Source organism: Papio anubis, unplaced genomic scaffold (assembly GCF_008728515.1).
Source record: "Papio anubis isolate 15944 unplaced genomic scaffold, Panubis1.0 scaffold59, whole genome shotgun sequence".
NCBI classification, from domain to species: domain Eukaryota; kingdom Metazoa; phylum Chordata; class Mammalia; order Primates; family Cercopithecidae; genus Papio; species Papio anubis.
The window spans coordinates 366505-385559 of NW_022166121.1; the positions used below are offsets into that span (position 1 = coordinate 366505).

General features: G+C 38.5%; 1 non-coding gene across 1 annotated transcript; it reads right to left on the minus strand.

Annotated features, from left to right (window-relative positions):
* Positions 1 to 8422: 8422 nt before the first annotated feature.
* On the minus strand, positions 8423 to 17956 carry LOC101016068. Its single transcript, XR_004181718.1, has 2 exons — positions 17502 to 17956; positions 8423 to 17099 (listed from the first exon to the last, which is right to left on the minus strand). It is a non-coding gene; the product is annotated as an uncharacterized LOC101016068 (transcript).
* Positions 17957 to 19055: the final 1099 nt, after the last annotated feature.

Here is a 19055-nt window from a genome sequence, read left to right on the forward strand (position 1 = left end):
TTAATTCTTAATTATTGTTGGTATGGTAAACTACATCTTTTTGGTTGTTTGTTGCTGATATATAGTAACTCTGTTATACTTTGTATTTTGATCTTATACCCAACTATCTTTCTTAACTCCTCTATTTGGAATGATAGTTTATCTGTTCCTTGGATTTCTGATGTAGACAATCACACTATATACATGTAATGGCAATTTTGTTTCTTCCCTTGCAGTTCTACCCACAGACCCATATGATGCTATCTGGCTTATCCAGTACACTGTTGAATAGGAGTGCAACAGCAAGCATCTTACACGCTACCCTAACTTAAGTATGTTTGCTATAGATATTTGCTGGATATTTTATCAGGTTAAAATATGTGATTAGTTTGCCCAGAGATTTTTCTTTTTTAAAATAATGAATACTGGCCAGGTGCAGTGATTCAAGACTATAATCCCAGTATTTTGGGAGCCCAAGGTGGGAGGATGGCTTGAACCCAGAGACCAGACTGGGCAACAAAGTGGGACCCCATCCCTACAAAAAAAAATTAACAATTAGCTGGACATGGTGGTGCATGCCTGTAGTCCTAACTACCTGGGAGGCTGAGGTGGGAGGATCACCTGAGCCTGGGAGGCAGAGGTTGCAGTGAGCCATCATTGTTCCATTGTACTCCAGTCTGGGTAACAAAGCGAGACCTTGTTGCACTCCAGTCTGGGCAACAAAGCAAGACCTTGTCTAATAATAACAATAGATACTAGTACAATTTTATCAAATACTTTCCTACTTCTATTTATTTATTTACTTATTTGAGACAGAGTCTTGCTCTGTTACCCAGGCTGGAGTGCAATGGCACAATCTGGGCTCACTGCAACCTCTGTCTCCCAGGTTCAAGCCATTCTTCTGCCTCAGCCTCCCAAGTAGCTGGGATTACAGGCTTCTGCCACCACGCCTGGCTAATTTTTTGTATTTTAAGTAGAGATGGCATTTTGCCATGTTGATCAGGCTGCTCTCGAACTCCTGACCTCAAATGATCCACCCCCCTCAGCCTCCCAAAGTGCTGGGTTTACAGGCATGAGCCACCATGCCCAACCCCTACTTCTTTTTAAACATTCATATAGTTTTTATTTATTGGATTACATTAATGAAATTTCTGATGTCAAAACACTCATTTCCTGGGATAAATAATACTTGGTAATACTTTATTTCCACATGCTAATATTATATTTAGGACTTTTGTATTTATGATCATAAGTGAAATTAGTGTATAATTTATCTTTACTGTTCTTTGCCCATTGTTGGTATTAACTGTACCATCTTAAAATAATTTGTCTAGTTTTTCTTTTTCTATTTTTTGTAACAGTTTATATAAAATAGAGAATATTTGTGTTTTGAAGATTTGTGATTCGTTAGAAATTGCTGTTAAATGGTTACGTGCTGTGGCTCATGCTTATAATCCCAGCACTTTGGGAGGCTGAGGTGGGAGAATCGCTTGAGGCCGGGAGCTCACGACTAGCCTGGGCTAGTCTCTTCTTAAAAAAAGTAAGACCTTAACAATAACAAGTTCTGAAATTGAGGCAGTAATAAATAGCCTACCAACCAAAAAAAGCCCAAGACCAGGTGGATTCACAGCTGAATTCTACCAGAGGTACAAAGAGGAGCTGGTACCATTCCTTCTGAAACTATTCCAAACTATTGAAAAGGAGGGACCCCTCACTAACTCATTTTATGAAGCCAAGTATCATCCTGAAGCCAAAACCTGGCAGAGACGCAACAAAAAAAGAAAACTTCAGGCCAATATCCCTGATGAACATCGATGAAAATCCTCAATAAAATACTGGCAAACCAAATCCAGCAGCACATCAAAAAGCTTATCCACCATGATCAAGTCAGCTTCATTCCTGGGATGCAAGGCTGGCTGAACATATGCAAATCAATAGACGTAATCCAGCATATAAACAGATACCACATGATTATCTCAATAGATGCAGAAAAGGCCTTCGATAAAATTCAACATCACTTCATGTTAAAAACTCTCAATAAAACCAGATATTGATGTAACGTATCTCAAAATAATAAGAGCTATTTATGACAAACCCACAGCCAATACCTATTAACTTTTTTTTATTTTTTATTTTTTTTTTGAGACAGAGTCTCACTGTTTCGCCTGGGCTGGAGTGCAGTGGCAAGATCTCAGCTCACTGCAAGCTCTGCCTCCCGGTTCATGCCATTCTCCTGCTTCAGCCTCCCGAGTAGCTGGGACTATAGGTGCCCGCCATCACGTCCAGCTAATTTTTTCTATTTTTACTAGAGACGGGGTTTCACCATCGTGGCCAGGCTGGTCTCGATCTCCTGACTTTGTGATCCACCTGCATCAGCCTCCCAAAGTGTTGGGATGACAGGCATGAGCCACCACACCCGGCCTCAATTTGGATAATATTTTTCAGGTCATACATGTTGCAGCATGTATCAGAACTTCATTTTTTTTGAAACGGAGTCTTGCTCTGTTGCCCAGGCTGGAGTGCAGTGGCGCGATCTCAGCTCACTGCAAGCTCCACCTCCTGGGTTCACGCGATTCTCCTGCCTCAGCCTCCCAAGTAGCTGGCACTACAGGCACCCGCCACCACGCCCGGCTAATTTTTTGTATTTTTAGTAGAGACAGGGTTTCACCCTGTTAGCCAGGATAGGATGGTCTTGATCTCCTGATCTTGTGATCCACCTGCCTTGGCCTCCCAAAGTGCTGGGATTACAGGCATGAGCCACTAGGCCTGGCCAGAACTTCATTTCTTTTTTATGGCTGAATAATATTCCATTGTATGGATATACCATATTTTGTTTATCTATTAATCGATTGATAAATACCTGAGTTTCTTCTACCTTTTGCTTATTTGTGTATATACCTAAGAGTTGAATTGCGGGGTCATATGGTAAGTATTTATTTACATTTTTGAGGAACCCAAACTGTTTTCCACTGTGGTGCACCATCTTACATTTCCATAAGCAATGTATGTTGGCACATTTTTACCAACACACTTAATTTTCTTTTCTTTTTTAAGAATTATAGTCCCCCTAATGAATATGAAATAGTATTTCATTATAGTTTTGATGTGTATTTCCCTAATAATTAAGCATGTTGAGCATCTTTTCATGTGTATTTGTCATTTGTATATCTTCTTTGAAAAAAATTTTAATTCAACTCCTTTGCCCTTTTTTCAGTTGGCTTGTTGGTGTTTTTGTTGTTGAGTTTTAGAAGTTCTTTATATACTTATTAAACCATTATCCTATATGATTTGCTATTTCTCCCATTTTGTAGATTGTCTTATTTTCTTGATGGTATCATTTGACGTATGTAAGTTTTAATTTTTTTTTTTTTTTTTGAGACGGAGTCTCGCTCTGTCACCCGGTCTGGAGTGCAGTGACACGATCTCGGTTCACTGCAAGCTCCACCTCCTGGGTTCACACCATTCTCCTGCCTCAGCCTCCTGAGTAGCTGGGACAAAAATCAATCGGTCATAGATGGGTTCATTTCTGGTCTCTCAATTCTATTCCATTGGTCTATATGTCTATCCTGATGCCATTACTAATCACTTAAGTGGTATTTTTTGGTCACTTTAGCTCTGTAGTAAGTTTTCACATTGGGAAGCGTGAATTCTCTTTGTTCTTTTTCAAGATTGTGTAGGCTATTTGGGGTCCCTTCCAATTCCGTATCAATTTGAGGACTGGCTTTTCTATTTCCCTGCAAAAAAAGCTGTTGGAATTTTGATACAGATTGCAGTGAAATCTTTTATTTATTTATTTTTGAGATGGAGTCTTGCTCTGTTGCCCAGGCTGGAGTGCAGTGGCGCGATCTTGGCTCACTGCAAGCTCTGCCTTCTGGTTCATACCATTCTCCTGCCTCAGCCTCCCAAGTAGCTGGGACTACAGCGCCCTCCACCACACCTGAATAATTTTTTTGTATTTTTAGTAGAGACAGGGTTTCACCATGTTAGCCAGGATGGTCTTGATCTCCTGACCTCACGATCAGCCCGCCTCGGCTGCCCAAAGTGCTGGGATTACAGGTGTCAGCTATGACGCCCGGCAATGAAATCTCAATACTCCTAAGTTTTCCTATACATGAACATAGTATATCTTTCCATTTATTTAAGTCTTTAATTTCTGCCAGCAATGTTTTGTAGTCCATAGTGTACAATTTAACCAAGTCACCTCCTTGCTTAAATTTATGCTTAGGTATTTAATTCTCTTAGATGCTATTGTAAATGAGATTGCTTTCTTAATTTCCTTTTCAGATTGTTCATTCCAAGTTTATAGAAATGAGACTGAGTTTTGTGTGTTGATCTTGTTCCCTGCAACTTTGTTCGATTCCTGGTCATTATATTTTAAGAGCATGTATTGTAAACAACCTATAGCAAGATTTTTTATCCAACCTTTAAAGTGGCAGTATTTTGCTTTGTTTGTAACTACAGATACTAATTATACTTTTCCTACCGTATTACTTTTTCCTTTTTTCTCAGGATTATTTTTGCTTTTTTAACTTCTTTCCTGTCTTCTATTTTTCTTTATTTTTTTTTCTTTTCACTTTTATTTGAGGCAGAGTCTCACTGTGTCATCCAGGCTGGAGTGCAATGGTGCAATCACAGCTCACTGCAACCTCCGCCTTCAGGTTCAAGCAATTTTCCTGCCTCAGCCTCCTGAGTAGCTGGAATTACAGGTGCTCCCCACTGTGCCTGGCTAATTTTTGTATTTTTAGTAGAGACGGGGTTTCACCATGTTGGCCAGGCTGGTCTCAAACTCCTGACCTCAAGTGATGCACCTGCCTCAGCCTCCCAAAGTGCTGGGATTACAGGCGTGAGCCACCATGTCTGTCCCTGCCTTCTCTTTTTTTTTTTTTTTTTTTAATACAGAGTCCTGCTCTGTCACCTAGGCTGGAGTGCAGTAGCACAATCTTGGCTCACTGCAACCTTTGCCTCCTGGGTTCAAGTGATTCTCCTGCCTCAGCCTCCTGAGTAGCTGGGACTACAGGTGCACATCACCACACCCTGCTAATTTCTGTTTTTTTTTTTTAGCAGAGATGGGGTTTTGCCATGTTGGCCAGGCTGGTCTCAAACTCCTGACCTCAGGTGATCTGCCCACCTCAGCCTCCCAAGTGCTGGGATTACAGGTGTAAGCCACTTCGCCCAGCTTGGGCATTTCTTTTAAATGAAATCATACAATGTGTGGTCTTTATTGACTGAGTCCTTTCACTTAGCATGTTTTCAAGATTCATCCATGTCATAGCATGTATCGGTACCTTACTTCTTTTTATGGCTGAATAATATTTCATTGAGTGGATATACCACACATCATTTGTCCATTTATCAGTCAGTAGGCATTTGGATTGTTCCTATTTTTTCAATACTATGCATAATGCTTCTATGAACTTATGGACAAGGTTTTGTGTGAATGTATGTTTTCATTTTGCTTAGGTATGTATCTACGAGTGGGATTGCTGGGTCAAATGTTAACTTTGTTTTTGAGAAACTGTTACTTTCCACAGGGTCTTCCCCATTTTCACATCCTACCAGCAAGGTATGAGGGTTGTAATTTCTCCACATTCTCACCAGCAATTATCTTTTTTTTTTGAGACAAGAGTCTTGCTCTATTGTCCAACCTGGAGTGCAGTGGCGCAATCTCGGCTCACTGCAGCCTCCGCCTCCCGAATTCAAGCAATTCTTATGCCTCAGCCTCTCAAGTAGCTGGGATTACGGGTATATACTACCATGCCCAGCTAATTTTTTGTATTTTCAGTAGACACAGAGTTTTGCTGTTTGCCAGGCTCGTCTTAAACTCCTGTCCTCGCCGGGCGCAGTGGCTTCAAGCCTGTAATCCCAGCACTTTGGGAGGCCGAGACGGGTGGATCACGAGGTCAGGAGATCGAGACCATCCTGGCTAACACGGTGAAACTCCGTCTCTACTAAAAAATACAAAAAACTAGCCGGGCGCGGTGGTGGGCGCCTGTAGTCCCAGCTACTCGGGAGGCTGAGGCCGGAGAATGGCGGGAACCCGGGAGGCGGAGCTTGCAGTGAGCTGAGATCCGGCCACTGCACTCCAGCCTGGGCGACAGAGCGAGACTCCGTCTCAAAAAAAAACCAAAAAAAAAACAAAAAAACCCTCCTGTCCTCAAGTGATCCACCCACCTAAGCCTCCCAAAATGCTGGCATTACAGGTGTGAGCCACTGCCCCTGGCCTAACTTTTTGATATAGCCATCCTACTGGGTGTGTAGTAGTTATCTCATTGTGTTTTATATTTTTGGCTCATCATTGCTTCTTCCTTCTCGTATCTTCCTTGTGGATTCTATTTCTTTCTTCCTAATGTACATCTTTTATCATTCATTTACAAGGATGTATTAGTGGTAAATTCTCTTGATTTTTATCCAGAATTATTTTTTAACACTAACACTTAAATAATGATTTATTTTGATATACAATTCTACATTGTAGCTTTTTTCCCTTGTGATGTTTTGAAGATATTATCACACCATTTTCTTTTTTCTTTTCTTTTTTTTTTGAGACAGAGTCTTGCTCTCCTGCCCAGGCTGGAGTACAGTGGCTTGATCTCAGCTCAGTGCAACGTCTGCCTCCCAGGTTCAAGCAATTCTCCTGCCTCAGCCTCCCGAGTAGCTGGGACTGCAGGAGCACACCACCATGCCCAGCTAATTTTTGTATTTTCAGTAGAGACGGGGTTTTACCATGATGGCCAGGTTGGTCTTGAACTCCTGACCTCATGATCTGCCCGCCTCGGCCTCCCAAAGTGCTGGGATTACAGGCATGAGCCACTGCACCCATCCCACTTTCTTGCTTCTTTTATTGCCAATAAGAAATTTTCTTAGTGCAATCCATATAATCTTTTTTTCCCTCTAGCTACCTGTAAGTTCTTACCTTGTCTTTGTTGTTCTACAGTTTCACTATAATGTGGCTTAGTATAGACTTACTTTGTATTTCTACATTGAGGTTTGTGCTTCCTAAATCTGAGGATGTATGGTTTTCATCATGTAGTAATTTTCCCTTTGAATATGACTTGTTCTTCATTATCTTTAGTCTTTCATTTTAAAACAGCTGTCTTAAATCTTTATCTGTTTTATATTCTCCATGTTTCTCTCTGTGTGCTGCATTCTAGCTGATTTCCTTATAGCTATCTTCCAGTTTTAGAAAATTCTTTTGCTGTTTGATAAATTATTTAACAGAGTTTCAAAGATTCAAAAAATGTATTTATTTTTATTTCTGGAAATTCCATTCATTTATTTTTCTAACTTGTTTTTTATGTAGTTTTTACCTTCTCATATTTCAACTCCTTCTTTGATGCTCTCCACAGTAATCAGAGTATCATTTCAAAATGTTACTGCTCTGTTTTTCAGTCCCCATTTCATTCCCAATTCTAGAGATTTTGTTTTATTTTAAATAAGAATTCAACTATGTTAAAAAGAAACTTTTTTTTTTTTTTGAGATGGAGTCTCGCTCTTTTGCCTAGGCTGGAGTGCAGTGGCCAGATCTCAGCTCACTACAAGCTCCGCTTCCCGGGTTTACACCATTGTCCTGCCTCAGCCTCCCGAGTAGCTGGGACTACAGGCGCCTGCCACCACGCCCGGCTAATTTTTTGTATTTTTAGTGGAGACGGGGTTTCACTGTGTTAGCCAGGATGGTCTCAATCTCCTGACCTCATGATCTGCCCATCTTGGCCTCCCAAAGAAAAAGACACTTTTTTGGGTCATATATTATCTGTAATTTCTAGATGTTTTCAGTGGGAAGATTTTCAGGATTTTCTTACCATTTTAAAATTTTAATACTAAAAAAAATTTATCCTGATGTAGAACTGTGACTATCTGGGCAAGTCCATAACTTTTGGGCTACCTACTATTTAATTCCTGAGGTGAGCAACCATCTACTGGGATGGGAACATTTTTATTTCCTTGTTGTTATTAAATAGTAAATGTCAGATGAAGTCAATTCTTAGATACCTTAAATAGGTTTTATTCCTTCTTCTTGGACTGAACTCTTTTTTTTTTTTTGAGACGGAGTCTCCCACTGTCGCCCAGGCTGGAGTGCAGTGGCCGGATCTCAGCTCACTGCAAGCTCCGCCTGCCGGGTTCACGCCATTCTCCTGCCTCAGCCTCCCGAGCAGCTGGGACTACAGGCGTCCGCCACATCGCCCGGCTAGTTTTTTGTATTTTTTAGTAGAGACGGGGTTTCACCGTGTTAGCCAGGATGGTCTCGATCTCCTGACCTCGTGATCCACCCGTCTCGGCCTCCCAAAGTGCTGGGATTACAGGCTTGAGCCACCGCGCCCGGCCTCTTGGACTGAACTCTATAGTCATCCCAACCCATGATATGAAAGCCATCCTCCTATAAATGGAAAGTTTTCATTCTCTATTCCCTCAAAAGAAAACCGAAGAATCAAAGAAAACATGGGTGTGTCTTTTTTAACTAAGGAAAACTTTTATTTAAATTGTGCAATCAATCAGTATTTAGACAGCAGTTTCATAAACATTTTGGCATTTAAACTTTTATTTGTTTTTGGCATGACCTATAGGGTAGTAGATAAACTACCCAGTGGGGTGGGAGGGAAGTACTAAGCAATATTTACTATGATACTAGAAAAAAAAAAACTACATTATTAAACAAATATGTTTTAAGAAGACATTAAAAAGATACATTCAAAATCAAGGCAAACATTTGCTTTCTTCGTGCAATGGCATTCACAGAGCTGATCCCCTGAGTCAAGTATAAAATTAATATAGCTCAGCTCTATAGTCCATTAGCAAGTCTACAAATGCCGCCCCTACAAGAAAATGGTATATGGAGTGAGAGGATCCAGAACACCCACAACATAAAATAATTTAACTGGTTCCCACACTTTCATTTAATTCACATCTTTGAAGAAAATAGAAAAAAAAATCATACACACAGACATATAATTTTGTCCAACAACAGCAACAAGCAGACACATTTTCTTAACATATGTCCTCTACTCGACTGATAGGCTAAGGCAATGTGTGTTTATTCAGGCTTTGCAATTTCCTATTAACAGGCTCAAGTTGCTAATCATCAGTAATACTTTTCATTTGCAAACAAAGTAGATATCCAGAATGTGGTAACAGGAAACAGAACATTTTAAGGTCAAGATCTGTCATATTTTTGTTTTTAAAGATAGTTCCATAGAAAAACTTCTGTAACATAATTTTTTTTTTCAGTTGTAAGTCAAGACTATGTCTATATACCATGAACTACTTACAAGCTGTGAACTGAGGGAGATCTGCAAAGCTGTTCAGAATCGTATATGGATAAGAAAAAAGGGAAAATATTTCCTTTTTCTAAAAAAAGAAGACAATCATATAATTCTTCCCAACAAACCCTACATATGGACTTGAATAAACCAGAATCAGGTGCCAGTATGTGCTGCCCTATATAAAATTCATTCATTTGGAATAGTTTGCAGAAATATTAAAATACTCCATAATCTTGAAAAAGATATTTTAGAGAAAAATCCTAAATATGTACTTTTCTCCTCACCCATCTACCCTGCTGGACATATATGATTCTCTCTTTAACTCTTTAAAAGCCAACATATCAAAAAAAAAAAAAAAAAAGAACATTTAAATTGGAGTAAGATGACTTCAAATTTAGTACTTCAAAAGTACAGTCAATTCCCATTTTCTCTTATGAATTTATCCACCTAACAGATGAGTATTTCAATTTCAGCTGTATCTTTTACCAACCACTTTCTTCTATTGGGTTTTTGTATGTGTACAGGAGATGAAAACATTTTTCATTTCAACAAAGGCAAAATATAATTGCAAAGGCTGACATGTAAAGAAAGAGCCTGTAAGATCTTTCACAGCCTCATACAAATGAGTTTCGGATTATGATTATTTACACTTGAATTTTCTCTTAAATTTTCAAAGCACTATTGTTTCATTTTGCACAAAAAATTATCCTCATTTCACGGATAGAGAAGGAACAGAAACAGGTTAAGAATTTTTGTACCAAATGATTCTCAAAATTGTCAAGATTAGAACTTAGGTGCTTCAAAGCCTAACTTATACTTGGTTCTGATTTATGACTCTCCGTTAACTTTGCTCCCTCCTAAATTAATGTAAATAATGAATTAGTTTATGTTCATAAAAAATCATGGACTCTTCAGACCTAACAAGAAAGGATTACTGGTTACACACCTGGCTTTTTCAAGTTAATGAATTCCTGTTTGGAATATGGGAGCTATAGAAAATTACAAAAGATCAATTGCAATTCTGAAGACCTTGTCGAATAAGGAAACGCTTGACTAGAAAAGGACTCTAGAAACCATGCCTACCTTATTTCTAATGTAACTCTAAGCTCAAACAGCCTTCAGACACAATTTTGGCTGAGAGAAATGGAAGGTTTCGAAGGAGGAGAGAAATTAGGAGATGATAAGGGATGAGTTACAGCTGCCTAAATTCCTCCTGTGAATAAGTGGATTTAAATAAGGCAGTCTTCTCTTTTTCGATTGGTTATTACTCTGTAGAAAGGTTGTTCTGACACAACCTGGCCTTTGTGGATACAAGGGACAAAAAGTTGTATCTGATCATACTATGGAAGGCACTATGATCCTGGGTGATTAAATATCTTTTTTTTTGGCTGAGACAATGTATCAGTCCTATACACTTTCCAGTAGAGGATTAACTAACCAGGGTTTGTGTCTTGCCTAAACCATTCACTAGCTGTGACTTTTGGCAAGAGATCAGGAACCTGTTTCCTAATCCCTAAAATGGGGATAATACTTGCTTTGCAGAAGGCAGCAGCGGTTTGCAGAGATGAACCATGAGCTTGGCACACTGTAGATGCTCAACAAATGGCATCACATTACTTCCTAGAGTCAGGAGAAGCTGTAAAATGACCAGCTTTCTTCTGCTTACTCGGAGTATTATTCTGGCCTTTGTCCCATAATGGAGACGGCTTTATCGATTTAGTTGAAGAAATGCTGAAAATTGGGGTGGAATTAGATATTATCTTTTAAAGCTGAAAGAGGGCCAGACTCGCGATGATCCAGAAATGAGAAGAAACTAGAGCTTTGAGAACCAGGAAAAGGCCGATGGGAACCAAAAAAGAAGGACAAGAAAGATCAAATTTCCTAGGAGATGTATATACATGCTGATGTAAGGAGAGGCTCTTGCTTCTCGGGAAATCTGAGGATTAACAAAACTAAAAAGCATTCAGTGGCTTGGTGAAGCTGAACAGATGAACCAGATTTAAAGGCAGAAAGGCTGCAGGCTGTGAATACGTTATTAAAAGAAAACAAAGAATAAACCTGTTCATCACTCTGAGTTCCTGTGTTTTGAGGTCTTCCCCCAACTCTTCCCCAGCAACACAATTACTGAAGAGAAAAGAAGAAAGGGTAACTGTAAGAAGAGTTTTCAATTTTTTTCTGAATAAATTCCATAAAGTTAGAGGCAAATATTTAGGACACTTTCTGATAAACATGAGATGTTATTTTATGAAGCACATATTCAGAAAGTTTAAAGCTAAATTGTTTTACAAGTATTTTGGAGAGAAAGTTTAGTGTATACTTTTGGTAGGCTACAGGCCAAAGTCTTCATGCTTTTGAACTTTAAAGATCCCCAAGGGGCACATGGCCTCAGATTTCCAATCTCTTTAATGCTACATTTTACAGGGATCAGAATTCCATAGAAAGAACGTATCTCTTGTGGGCAAAATAGTGGCCACCTACAGAAGTCCATGCCCAAATCCCTGGAAGCAGTGAGTATGTTACCAAACGTACCAGAAGAACTCTGTAGATGTGATTAAGTTGAGGAACTTCAGTTGGGGAGATTATCCTGGATTATTTAGTTGGGCTCAATGTGATCACTGGAATCCTTAAACCTGGAGAACCTGTATCAGCTGGGGTTGGAGAAAGAGAAATGATAATTGAAGGAGCATCAGAGAGATGCTACCTGGCTGGCTTTGAAGATGGAAGGAGGGTTCCCAGCCTTAAAAAACTGGAAAAGGAAAAGATTTTTCCCGAAAGCCTCAAAAAGAAACAGCCCTGCAATCGCCTTGATTTTATCCCAGTGAGACCCGTGTTAGACTTCGGATCTGCAGAACTTCAGAAAAATTTGTGTTATTTTAAGCCACCACCTTCATGGTAATGTGTTACAGCAGCAATAGGAAAAATAATACAGTATCTGGTAAAAATACAAGACTGTCATGTTAATCTTAAACACCATCAATGGCTTAAAAAGGAAAATGAGGAGATTAAAGCCTGAAACATACACATTGCATTAGCCTGTGATCTTATGTCCTGAGCATAAATCAACTTAAAACACAGAATTCTATGGTTACATTCTTCTAAACATCAATAAAAAATCACAATTAGACAATGGGTTGTGTATGGTGGTCTCCAGAACCCGCCACTCAGTGCTCACAAACTGCAAAGATTATTCTGACTATTAAACCAATACAATTTTATCAGAGACCCATGTAGCAAACGGTCAGGAATAAAGTCTGCAAAATACATGTGTAGTCTTAGTGACTGTTTCAATATAACTGGAGCTTTTTTTTTTTTTACATTCAGTATTCAAAATTTACATTCAATGAAACAGAAATGTATATAAGTGAACCACTATAGCCACTGCTGAAGTGAAACCACATCTGGGTATTCTTGCATTAAAAAAAAAAAAAAGATACTTCCAATTCCAACTTTTTGTGATACGATCTGAATTGTTTTCAAAGGTGTCTTCGTAAGAACTTGAACAATGATCCTGGGTTGTCAACCATGAGCACATTTCTGGCAGAAGTCCTTAACAAAGCCAAGACAAACTGATGCAAACCTCTGTCATTGTTCCCAATGTTGGCATTGCTCTTGTTTGAAGCACAGACAAAAGTATTGCATTTGACACTAAGAATCTAATTTCTTTGGTAAGGCAAAACTGATTTTTAAAAGTCACTTAATGGATAAAGCTGTATTTCTGCTTTTAGGCTAATCAAAATATAAAACCCCAGATTTCATTAAAAATTTTTTCCCTTCACCCAAGATTCCACTGAAGTTTGAAAACTGAGCTCCCTTGGTGCAATGCAAACATTTCAATTTAACAACTCTAAATTCCAATCTAACAACTTTAAAGAGCACATCTATCAAAGCATAGCCCACTTAAAGAGTGACATGATTTGTTTGCCTCTTACATTCTTAGAGATGAAAAGCATCCCTATTATTAAGGGACTGCCTCAAGCCGTCTGAGCTAACCAGGTAATGCTTAAAGCAGGAAAAGAACTATACGGGCTAATTCAGAGGTACCATAATACTCTGCAACATAAAAGCTTGCTGGTATTTCTGTTGACATTTCACACTCAAGGTGCTTTGGAAAGTATCACATCATTTGGCAAAAACATCATGTGGCTGAATCAGCAGATTAAATGACAAGTCCCCATGCATGTTATTTGTATACAGACTGGGTTCTGAAGAGACATGTTTGGTTTAACATAAAAACAAGAAACAACAGTTTAATGTACACCTAAATTTGCCTATATGCGGAGGTAACCTTAAATATCTTTGGTTTTTTCCTTTTAATTTGCTGATAAAAAGTACTTGAATAAAAACACTGATAAATACCAATATAATTGTATTGCTTTTAATTATGTAAACTTAGGCCTTTGATATCTTTTGCTACTAAAGCTAGATTCTCTATCAGCCTCTAAATAAATTTATTTCAAATCTGCTCATCTTTACTTACAGGCTAACCTATATATTTTAATGGTCTTTGGTATGAAAATACTGATGAGCAGTATCTTGTAATATTTGGCATAAAAATGACATGCATGTTATCAGTACTTACAGCAAATACATCTTTGGAAAAGAAAATAGTTACCATATGCATATTAGCCCCTTTGAAGTAAAATACCATGAAGTAATACCACTATGACAGATGAGTGAAAACCTTCACATTTTAATTACAATTTCATACTTACGACTTCAAAGAAGCTTGCTTTGGTCAAGTAAAAAGAAGTCTTTGCTGTATTACTAAATATCTTATTCAATGAGACCAAAGTATTTATTTTTGGTGAAAATTTTTTTTTTCTCTCCAACAAGTAGTTTCAACAATATAAAAATACTTTAATACTGTATAGTTGAAGATTTACTTGCTGAAGAAAAAATTATACCTGAAGTTCTTTGGAACTATCTGCTGGTAAAGTATTACAACTTATTTTAAATGCTCTGGTAACAATAAGGTAGTTAACATTACTAATCTATTTAACTATAACAATCAATACAAACCCTATTGTTTTGGGTTAGTAACTACTTGTGTAAGTTTCATATCTATAGATGTTTCTAGTTAATTCAATTTGGGGGGAATCAGAATCAAAATTTTACTTTCTACTGAAAATTCTTTGGTAACAGGATTATTATGAAAAAGTCTGTATAAGAACAAAATGAAAAGGTAAAAAATGTACTGGTAAATAATTATCAAATAGTTATAGCCTAAAGTTCTATTATAACTATAAGCCTATTCATCAAAACCCAAACAAACAAAATACTTACCCTCGAGGACCTTAGCTCATCTTTTAACCATTTAAAACCATTCAAATTCACGTAGTCCTAGACACATCCTCCATAACCATGATGGATGATGTTTCAGCTTTAGATTTTGTTTGCCTTTTAATGAAAGCTTAAAAATAAAATGATCTCATTGTACTTAATTTTAGATACTGATAAAAATTGGCCCTATATACTTCGACTTACAAACCACAAAGCGCCATACCCTGTCAATCTGCCCATGCTTCCATGAGGCAGCTCAAAAGTAACAAAATGTTCCCTGAGTACAGGAAAAAAAATAACACTAGAATAACTTTAAAAGGAGGTAGTATAAAACAGGAGCTATAAAGGCAGGAGCAGCATTTTTCCTCGCTGCAGACTGTTCACCTAAAGCTCTGCTTTTTTGTTTTGCGATGAATTCCGTACTTAGATAACTAACTGGGGGACTTTGAATTTAGTTCAGAAGTGGTTGCTGGCACTGAACTTTAGTCTTAATCACATCCAGTTTGGCACAAAATTACAGATTTTAAAAAAATTAAAAATGTTGTATCTACAGTCATTGGACTAGCGGATGATGCTGTGACTATTATTCGCCAATATTCTTTTGATTTTAGGACATCAGTTAACATGACCCTGCCTCCTCTAGGAACAAAGCATTTCAAGTATAAACCCATTCGGATTCCTTTTAAAACGAGAATCAAAAGTCACTTCCAGGAAATTTGAAAAAATACTTTTAAAAGGATATGGGACCCCTTCTCTCCAGGTGTTCAGTTCTTTATCCTCTCCCACTGCTCGGCACCTAGGTAACTGTCTCATGACTGAGAGAAGGCCTATGGTATGTAGCTGAGTAAACAATTCGCTGATTTCAAACCAGCAAGAGGATGAACTCACTCCTGGAGTTAGCATTCCTCATTCACAGCATTGACACTGAAGGAAGGTTAAGTAGATACCATATTCTCTTAAGAATTCAAGAAAACACAAGTAGGGTGACAGAACTCTGAATATTTATCCCTAAACAAAACCTGCACTTAAAAAAAAAAAAAAAAAAGCCTTGGTAAGATACTATACATCCAAATAGTTATTGATAAAATTCAAGAAACTCTTAAGGCAACTTTTTGTACTCCTGTCCTAAACGATTTCATGAATATTAAAAAGGTATAAGGCAAAGAATTTCATAATATATACTGAAAGGCACTGTTACCATAATAACTTCAAGTTCATTTTACTGTCTACTGTTGCATTTATCTTCATTCTTAATAGTTTATGAAATGTCTTCACTCCTTTAAGCCAAACTGGGATTTTAAAAAAAGGAAAAAAAAAAAACCCATCTTAATCCATTTTCTTTAAAATTCCATTTTCCGCATGGGGTTTTGCAACTAATACTGGCAAAGTTGAGGATGCTTTGCAAACTAGACAGTACAGCCTTTGGCCAACTGTCAGGCAAAGAGGAAGGTAGAAAAGGCACAGTTCTGGGCAGCTTCAGGTTTGGGATACAGGAGATAAAGCACTCAGACTCTAATGCCCAAAACATAAAAGCCCTTTAAGAAAAATGATCCCTATCTGGTGCTGAATAGTTCTGTTCTCAAAAGAGATGTACTTTCTTGTTTTGGTCATGCGTTAAAAGAAATAGTCCCACTTTTCCTCTTCTCAGTGGTTTAATGGTCCTCACTGCCAGAGGTATGAATTTATCCAAACCATGCAGATGTCATAGTTTCTGTTTTAAAAAAAATCAGAGCTTCAGATAAACATTCTTACTCATCTACCTATATGACTCCTTTGATCACACGCATTACACACACAGCAATGAAAACACAATACTACTAGGAAGTATCATTGGTTATGTAGCTGAGATAAACTCTAACAACAAATGAGGTAACGAAGTTGTCTTCAGAGTTTGCCAGGAGGCAAACTGAGGTAGATACTCAGCAAAGGGGCTTTCCAAAGTCTTCCCTTTGCTCCAGTGATATATTTTATAATCCAGTCAAACATCTCGACTGTTCTTTCACATTGCTGACGATGAAACATTCAAATTACACAAGTTTAAAAATAAAAAAAACAAAACACATTCAAAAAAAGTTGAAAAACCCCATAAAGATACCAAGGTTTTCACAAAAGGCTTTGGCTCCCTGTTCATTGTCCTTCGAACAGACTTACTGGTGAGAATACCTGAGCATGGCCATCTAGATTGGAAAATCATTTTTATCAAAGCATAGCATGGCAGATGGCGGCTGCAGAACTGAGGAGGAAGTCTGCTCAGTAACGGATGACACAGCAGGGTCTTCACACTTCCCCACTGCGGAATCTCCACCTGAATCACTGCCAGTGAAAGAATCAGAGGCTGGGGGGAGTGGTACTTATAACTGAGGACAGATGTATCTCATCGTTGGACTCATGAGAGAACCGTCCAGAATCCCCAGTCTCGTGGCTGCCTTCACTATTTGCTGAATGTTCTGTATCAGCTGCAACACCAAAGGGTCTTGAGAAGCTGGCTGTCTGACCTGGGGAGCTGGGGGAGTCTTCATCACTGATTAATACAGTGGTGCCTGGCTGGTAAAAGCAGACGGCTGGAGTAAATCTTCTTTGAGGCTAGACAAAAAAAGATAAAATGGCAATGAGAGTCCAGACTGATCAAATCCCTGAGCAAAAGCTCATCAGGTCCCCTCAGACGGGTAGGAGCACATCAGAATTACCTGTGGCAAGCGAAGTGTCAAAAGCTTCTTCAGTGCTTCTGATGCACGCTCCTGCTCCTATCCCTTTCCCCACTGACCCCACTCCCCGCTGAAAATCACAGCTCTGATGACTATTCCAACTTCTATTCAGTTATCATTCACCTCGCTCTCCACAGAGTCATGCCCCAAATTAATAAAATCACAGCCATGAAGAACACAAAAAAATTAAAATAAAGCATGAATTCACATTTTCCTCTTTTTTAACCATCATTTCATATATCATGCATTGCCAAACATTTTTCTCACTTGGATAGGTTACCTGTTCAACTTGTATCTTCTTTGAATCTTGGAAAAAAAACCATTTTTTCTTAGAGTTGTTTTTAATTATAGGACCATAGCTATTAATTATCAGGTCAGTTCCTCCCTGAGGAAATAAAAGAGGGGAAATGTAAAATATCTTGGTATCACAGATTTCACTTTAGCACAAGTAGTGCATACTTTAACTTTGACTATATGCTTTACATTTCCCTTTTAATTTTAACCTTATTTTCGATTCAGGGAGTACATGTGCATGTCTGTTACATGAGTATATTGTGTGGTAGTGGGGACTGGGCTTCTAGTGTACCCATTACCCAAATAGTAAACATTAGTACACAAAATGCTTAAATGTTAACAAAAATGATCATAGATGTCATTAGGCAGTACAGCTGGACACAGTGGCTTATGCCTGTAATCCCAGCACTTTGGGAGTCCGAGGTGGGTGGATCATGAGGTCAGGAGTTCAAGGCTGGCCAGGCCAAGACGGTGAAACCCCGTCTGTACTAAAAATACAAAAATTAGCCAGGCATGGTGGCAGGCGCCTGTAATCCCAGCTCCACAGGAGGCTGAAGCAGAGAACTGCTTGAACCCAGGAGGTGGGGGCTGCAGTGAGCCAAGATCATGCCATTGCACTCCAGCCTAGGCAACAGAGCGAGACTCCATCTCGAATAAAAACAAACAAAACAGGCCGGGCGTGGTGGCTCGTGCCTGTAATCCCAGCACTTTGGGAGGCCGAGGCGGGCGGATCACGAGGTCAGGAGATCAAGACCATCCTGGTTAACACGGTGAAACCCCGTCTCTACTAAAAATACAAAAAAAATTAGCTGGGTGTGGCAGCGTGAGCCTATAGTCCCAGCTACTGGGGAGGCTGAGGCAGCAGAATAGCGTGAACCCAGAGCCGAGACTGCACCACTGCACTCCAGCCTGGGTGACAGAGCAAGACTCCATCTCAAACAAAAACAAAAACAAAACAAAACAAACAAACAAAAAATAGGCAGTACAACATAGTCAGGGTATTTGTTAGTGGTCAAAACAATATAAAAGATTTTTAAGATTATACATAAAGTATATATTCCAAAACACATTAAGATATATGTATGTGCTATATATTCCAAAACTTATTTTCAAATGGTATAGCAAGGAAAAAGTATATAAAGATATGAAATTATCACATTAACATTTATTAATCTGTATATTCTGTACATTATTCTCTCAACCTTTCTGTATGTTTGAAAATTTTTAAAAGCAGATGGGGATAAAAAACCCATAATGAACCCACATATGCTCAACAAAATGACATTAGATGCAGTTATCAACTCTAGGGCTAACCCAAGGGAATTAAGAGATTCTCCAAACATGTTTCTCTCCTTCACTTCAGGCCTCTACCTCTCTGCTCCTTTCATTGTAGTTTCTTTTTCCCTACAACATCCTCCCCACTCTGCTTCTCTCCTAACCTCTCTCATATCTACTTCCAAACTAGTAATAATACAATCACAGTATATATAGTAGTATTTTATTTTATTTTATTTTTTTTTTTTTTTTTTTTTTGAGATGG